The sequence below is a fragment of the Dermacentor silvarum genome, chromosome 8 (assembly GCF_013339745.2).
Source record: "Dermacentor silvarum isolate Dsil-2018 chromosome 8, BIME_Dsil_1.4, whole genome shotgun sequence".
Classification (NCBI taxonomy): domain Eukaryota; kingdom Metazoa; phylum Arthropoda; class Arachnida; order Ixodida; family Ixodidae; genus Dermacentor; species Dermacentor silvarum.
The window spans coordinates 141,925,628-141,932,954 of NC_051161.1; the positions used below are offsets into that span (position 1 = coordinate 141,925,628).

The 7,327-nt window shown below is 43.7% G+C and overlaps 1 long non-coding RNA gene across 1 annotated transcript; it reads left to right on the top strand.

Moving 5' to 3' along the window:
* The first annotated feature begins 464 nt into the window (after window positions 1-464).
* On the top strand, window positions 465-7,040 carry LOC125947788 (uncharacterized). The gene is made up of 3 exons (XR_007468482.1): window positions 465-621; window positions 5,235-5,283; window positions 6,806-7,040. It is a non-coding gene; the product is annotated as an uncharacterized LOC125947788 (long non-coding RNA).
* The last annotated feature ends 287 nt before the right edge of the window (window positions 7,041-7,327 follow it).

Consider the following 7,327-nt stretch of genomic DNA (forward strand, 5'->3'; position numbering starts at 1 on the left):
TTCACTTTATGAAGCATCAAATGGCGAATGTAACGGCATTTACATACGGTTAATATTCATACAGACACCACATAGGTTGCAGATGTCGATCCATCGATTTGGGAAGCGCTCACGCCGTACCAGGAGACGGACGTTCGAATATTCCAATCTTATATGCCGCAGTAGGGAATTTGCGCTGTGGCATAGGTCAAGGAGAAATAATAGCGCTGTTCCGCGTATATATAATCAGATTGCAACCCTTGAAATGAAATGCTCGTGTTGTCACGGTGCCATAGCGTCACCAAGAAACTTGACGTCAAGACCTCAGAGTTCCTAGGGTATAACAACTCACGCAAGCATGCGAAAACATGAAAACGCGTCATAACCTTCACAGAATCACAAGTAGCTTTGTCGTGTCCCCATCAGTTATTTTTTTAACGAATGTCAATGACGCCACGACAAAAAATTTTGTTTTACTACCAAGCTACGATTTCGTATAAATGCACAGCCGTTCCCTCCAGCGAAGCTACCTTTTGCTTTTAACCTCAGTCGCTTTGACTTTTCACCGCATTTGCGAGGGTGCGAGATGAAGAACGAGCTTCTGTGCCTCCTCTTTCTCGCACTGATATTTGTGGTCTCAGAGTAAGTAATACGGTTTTGCCATCTTTATTGTTGTAACGTTCGGTGAGGCTATTAATTATTTCTTGAAATGCATGTTCAGTGAGAGGCGGATTTGCCGTCTGCAGATGCAACAAACTATCCAGAACTGTGTGAAATCCGCAGATGTGGCTTTAGTGGTACTTGGTACCTTATGTACAAGGTTTACGTGCTTAACTTGAAAAATAATCTGAAGCTCGAAAATTCGACCTTCGCTTAGAATGCGCACATGCGGGCCCACTGAATGCTTAACGCTAGAAGCCAGAATTTAGTAAGAGAAATGTTGGCTGTTTTGTGTAGTTTTTTTTCTTTCCTCCTTCTTTTATTTCAGAAATGTTTTCTTAGTAGGCATAATTTTCGTCGATAGCTGGAATTCAAAATTGTAACTTTGACAGCGCCAGAAACTTTAACACACCTATGCCGATGGTAGCATAGATGGGTTACTTTTTTTTATACCATCGTGTCGGTTTCGTAACGATTCACACGCACTATTGCCTTATGTGCGGGGACTCTTACTCGTATTAGCACCACCACTTGGTTGGACTAGGTCCCACTAACCATTTCTTCTGGCTCAAAACGTTGTTTCTAATTTTGACGTTTGCTGAATTGTCGTTCATATACAAACTGCACAAACTCAGTTCGTACCTTGAACGTTTTTTTTCTGGAATGATTATATCTCATCGCCATTTGGTTTAGAGGATTCTAAAAAAATAAAAACGCAAGCTTCAATGGAGATTTTTTTAATACAACGTGGGTTATGCCGCAATCAATCACGGAACATCTCTTTGCTCGCTTGCACCTGTCATTCCCGAGTCTTAATGTAACTTCCTCTGTGAGACTTCAATGCGAAAGTTGGCTTATTACAGTGCGTCTCACCTCTCCGTGTCTTGCTTCTCCGCTGTGAACCACTTTCCAGCCACTACCTTGGTGACTCTCCTTCTATCTGCGCTCCCCTGACCATCTTACTGCTGCCACCTTGAAATACTTTCATAGCAGACTTGAAGTATTCTTAGTCTAGGAAAACAAACGTCATAGAGAAATATTATTAAGTTCATGACGAAGGGCCCAACTTTACAAAGTCATATATAGAACCGAATAGGAGGTTCCTCAATGTCATAAGTGCGAAAATACTGCTCAGAAACACTGAACTGGACATGATTTATGATGTGCACAAGCTGTTCACACAGGCATGTGTTAAGGAAACACCAATGAAAGTGGGCTTCGTGTGGTTCAAGAGCACAATATTGAAGCATATATACTTGCATTGCAGAAAAAATACTATGTAGTCACCATATCGGAGGCAATAGCCTAAAAGATAAAGCATATTCTCAAGAGACACAAAACCAAGCAGTCATAAGCAGCCAACAAACATTAACACCAAGGACAACATAGGAGAAATTACTTGTACTTTACTAATTGAATTAAAGAAATGATAAATAAGGGAAATGAAAATGGATGAAAAAACAACTGTTCGCAGGTGGGGAACGAACCCACGTCTTCGCATTACGCGTGCGATGCTCTCACCATTGAGCTACCATGGAGCAGTTTTCCCATCCACTTTCTGGGGTATTTATGTTTTACAACTAGAACTAGCCCTGGGCGTGTTAGCCAGCGCCACCACTCACAAACCCTTGGGGCGGATGTGGAACATCCTTTTTGCCGCAGGCGTCACGAGCACTTGATTTTTTTGGGTGATGGTAACTGGTCAATAAACCCACATATGCTCCCTGTAGGCATCAATGTTGCCGGATTCGAGACCCTCGCAATGTATTGAACAAGAAGAAAGGTAACCCAGGGGCCCCATTTTTATTAATCACATCATAAGAAGCCAACAAACATTACCACAAAGGACAACATAGGGGAAATGTTGTCCTTGGTGTTAATGTTTGTTGGCTTCTTATCATTAATAAAAATCGGGCCCCTCGGTTCCCTGTCTGCTCGTTCAAGACCAAGCTGTGAGGCTTATGCAGCCAAACCCGCAAGCGACGGGATGTACAGGTAGTGGGAAAACGATGTTTTTAAGGTTGCACATGGCGAACTTTGCAGTTTCGTCCGCGCACAACACAAGGTGAAAGGAATGCTCGGTGGTAAAACTTACTTTATGCAGGTACAGATAGGTACTTATTGTCGATGACGTAAGTCCGTGTTTATAAACAAGGCGTCCTAACTATCATGCACCCAAATTGAAATATATGCAAATGCCACGCAGCTGTACGGAACCAAGGTAATTTTATTTGCCATCGCTTAGTGATACTCAGAATATTGTTTTGCATACCTCCTAATTACATAATTAGTCTTAATTATTCAACTCCCCAATTATTGTAATTAGATAAAAAGTGTCAATGAGAAAATTGTAGAGCAACAAGAAAAACTCCCGATGCAGCTTTCTGTTGCTCAATACGTGCTACATGAAAGTGTTTTTCGGAGCGTGAACGAAGACCGCGAATACACTCAAAATAGGCGTGCGATTGTCCGTTCGAGGCACATTAAGTGAGTTCGCGGGCTTCTTTCACGCTCGGAAAAGCACTTTTATGTAGCACGTATTGAGCGACAGAAAGCTGCATCGAGAATTTTAACAGCAGAGCTGTTTACCTTTTGGTTAGGCCGTATAGGGCGAAGAAAACACTGCGCCTGGCGATGACGTCACCGCGCGTTGCCTAGCAACCACCTCGCAGAGCGCCCTCTGCTTCGCCTTCTCTCCTGCCAGCCACGCCCCGGCAAGTGTTGAGGTGCAGCTCGGCCGTGACGTCACCGGGGAGATAAAGCTGGGAACCGCCGCGACGGCGGCAGAACTCTCATCGTCTATGTGCCGTGCACATAGTCGATGAGAGCAAGAGAGCAAGAGCAAGAGCAATAAGAGCAAGAGAGAGAGAGAAAGAAATTGTAGCAGCACCCACGAGGCAACGCGCAGAGCTGCTGCCGACGGCGTCCGCGTTTCCCCGCGTTCGCGCCGAACGCGCGCGGTGTCTGTGACTGCAGCCGGCACCTCGGACGGCGGCTTGGCAGGTTTCGACCAACCATGGCCCGGCAAGTGTGGAGGCGCAGCTTGGCCGTTACGCCACCGGGGAAATAAAGCTCGGAGCCACCGCGACGGCGGCAGAACTCTCGTCTACTCTGTGACGTGCACATGTTGCCTTGACATGGGACGACAAAAGAAGATCCGGACACCGGAAGAAGAAGCGGCTTACCAGGAAGCGCGCCGTGCTGCAAGGCGAGAATGCGATCGATGACGACGACCCAATCCGGAATACCGTGCCGAGGTTGCTGCTGATGAAATTTATTCTGTTCCTGTCGGTCCCCCACACTTCACAGTAGTCACTGTAGGGGGCACGTCAAGCCACTAGAACAATCTAGTCAGACGAAGCTAGCTGTAAGAAGCTAGGTGGAAGAAGCTTGGTGATCACAAGCTGCGCTGTTCATTCCAGCCTTGCCCCACTAGTACAAGCTATCCAGGCTTTTCTTGTTGCTCTACAATTTTCTCATTGACACTTTTCATCTAATTATAATAATTGGGAAGTTAAATAAATAACTAAGACTAATTGTGTAATTAGGCGGTACGCAGAAAAAGTAATCTGAGTATCAATAAGCGACGGCGGAAAACATTACCTTGGTTCTGTACAGCTGCGTCGCATTTGCGTATATTTAAATCTTCGTGCCCGATAGTTGGGACACCCTGTATGTTCCTGTGATCAGAACATTTATATTTATTTCCATAACAGCAAAACAAGTACCTGTATGGCCACTGTTTAACTACACATACTTGGTGCAGCCCCCAAGAATTAGTTAATTTTTTCCAGGCAATAAAGGATTAGCCATGGGTCCCTACATAGATTTACCAGCGCTTGTTGCTTTTGAGCTATATGGGGTGATAATTTTTTTAGGTTCCCTGGAATTATTTAAAAATCACCTGTTCCCGATAACAATATTCTAGTCCTTGAGATGGATTATATAGAGAGGCGGACATTACGTGCATGAGATATCGAAACACATATTCAGCTAATTAAAAGGCTCAAAAATAAAATTCTTAACGAATTATTTACGCCCCATATTGCAATTTACGAATTGTAGCCGGTGGCTTGAAAGGCGTATTCACTTGGAATTAATTTCCAGGATGACACCACGTTGGAGATATGAGCCATCAAACTCGCAATAAAAATCTACGGTTGTTGTGCTTACTTTTTTTTTTTTTTTTTACAAAAGGTTCTTTTATGCAGTGAAGCCCAAACGCAACTGGGAAGCCCATGTATTTCGTCCCACACTTTGAGATTGAATATTTCAAAACTGGTACTATCCGGGAGATTTATTTCCAGTGAGCACCTCTCACAAACTAGCCAAGAAAATTCATAAATTGTAATACGCGCCAGTTCAAGGACATGAATTATCGCGATCTGCTACAGGTGATTTTTTTTTTCAAAATTGCGAGAAAAAAAAAAACTATCACCCCTTAGGTACTGTCAGCTTTTAATTGTTAACAATCTGAAAGAACTCCCTTTCTTTCAAAGTGGCGCTTTTAGTAATTTTACAGGAATAACAATCCCGCAATGAACTACTGGTTGTATTTATTGCATGTAATGGAATTCTCTGCAATTTTCATCCAGTGGAGGACTCCCGCAGGATACCATTCAAGAAGGCGCTTGCACTGGCCAAGTAGGTGTGACTTCTACTGCTTCTCTGCCGTGTCCGTGACACACACACATGCATATACACACAGAACAAAGCACCTTTATGGAGCGCATCTAAAAGTGACCGCATTTAGATGAGAGTTAAATCTAAAACCGCTCTTGTACTTAGATTTAAGTGCACGTCAACGGATGCCAGGCGATGTAACCTAATCTGGAGTCCCTCACAACGAATTGCCTTATAATGAGAATGTGCTTTTGATACGCAAAACCTGGGACTTTTTTACCACGAAAGTGTTTTATGCCGGGTTTCATGACTGATTTCCGGCAACGGATGTAACGGATGTGATCTGCTCCGGCGACGCAATCTAGGAGCGGTGAAGCGAAGTGATGCATCGTGACACCAACGAGCGCCGACAAGGAGCGCTTCGGTAGTCACAGCGCAAGCGGTGTAGGCGGTGTAGCCATAGAATAAAGAACGAAGTGTAGGCTCGCGCAGAGTTTCATACAATAATGTTTTATACAGCGTGAAAGAAGCCTGCGAATACACGCAAAATTGCCGCCTGACTGGCCGCTCGAGGCACTTTCCCACATCGGTGGTTCTAATCGGGAGTGAAATGCACTTTCTAGTTTCTCGTATTTAAGCACGCGTCGATTTCAGTGGGTCCCTTTGCGCATGAGTAAAGACACACATATATATACACTTTCATAATCAAATAAATCTTGTTGACAGTCGACACTCGTGCCGTTTTCTTTCTTCCTCCGTGTCACAGGTTGCGCTCCTTTATATTCACCGAGTAAGCTATCACCATTGTCTACCTCGCCGATGATGCGCTCCGAGGCGTAGCTGTATTTCTGGTATGCGATGCAGCCGGGTATGAGTTACGAGCGCCCCTCGCGGAGAGTCGATGCGTGAATCGAGCAGGAAGGGATAGGGCAACGGACGGGCCTCCGCGGCACCATTGCAGTGGCATGAAAAAATTTTGGAAGCTTGTTTGTTTGTTAAATGGGGTTTACTGGCGCAAAAGCGACTCAGGCTATGCTGCGCCAAATTTAGCTATTGCCTACAGCTAGTACAGTTAAAAATTGCAAAAAAAGAAGAAAACATTCCTTTTGGCCCACTTCGAAGACGTTGAATAACCCACACAAAGAAACAATAAACCTGTGGAGTGCTTCGTTAAAATAATTTTTTTAATATGGGCTTTAACGTCCCCAGATTGCATAGTAGTTTGTGAAGGAAGCCATAGTGACAGGCTCCTCATTATATTGACTATATCTTGCTTTTAGCGTGCACACCAAGTGAGGTACACTTTGTACGGTACAAAATACGGATAATGTTCGGGCGTATATCAAACTTCAAAACGACATGAAATATCGTAAGGCTTGCCTTCGTGGTGGAAATTGTTTGCGAAAATTAGAATAAACCATTGTAATCTGTAAGCCTTGGAAGAACCATTACCTTTTGCATGGACTTCGCCATTTGCTGAAAATGTTTTTCCCAATTTTTACGTGCATTTCTGTTATGGTTAATATCAGCTTTTCTCCATCAGTGCCCACAGGGAACACGAGTAGGATCGCCTTGCGGTAATGGATGCATTTGCAAACGAAGATCGGCTGATATAAACGGTCGGCCAACCTACAACACCAGGCTTTCTTGCGAGAGGAACTGATGACATTTTTTGTGGCCACGAAAGGTCTAAACGTTATACTGATCGGCCACTGCGATTACAGACATAAGGCGCTGCCCCTTCTAAATATATGCCAATAAAATGGTGCTTTCAGCAACACGTGTTTTATATGAAGAAGATCATTACCAAGGAATATGGTTTGGCAGTATTCCAGGAATTCCTTAATAATTCGCAAATAAAATTGTCATACTAAAATTATGACCTAGCACTAAAGGTTTAGTTATACATACCATAAAATAATGAGGATATCAAATCACGATAGCACGTCGATATTGAATTACCTTTATTGGCTCGTCGTTCAACGCTTACTCACTTTTTCAATGTTTAGTGATACTAAATCATCGATCTTCCTATTGGCCGCAACAACAGCCAGTTGAATATCGA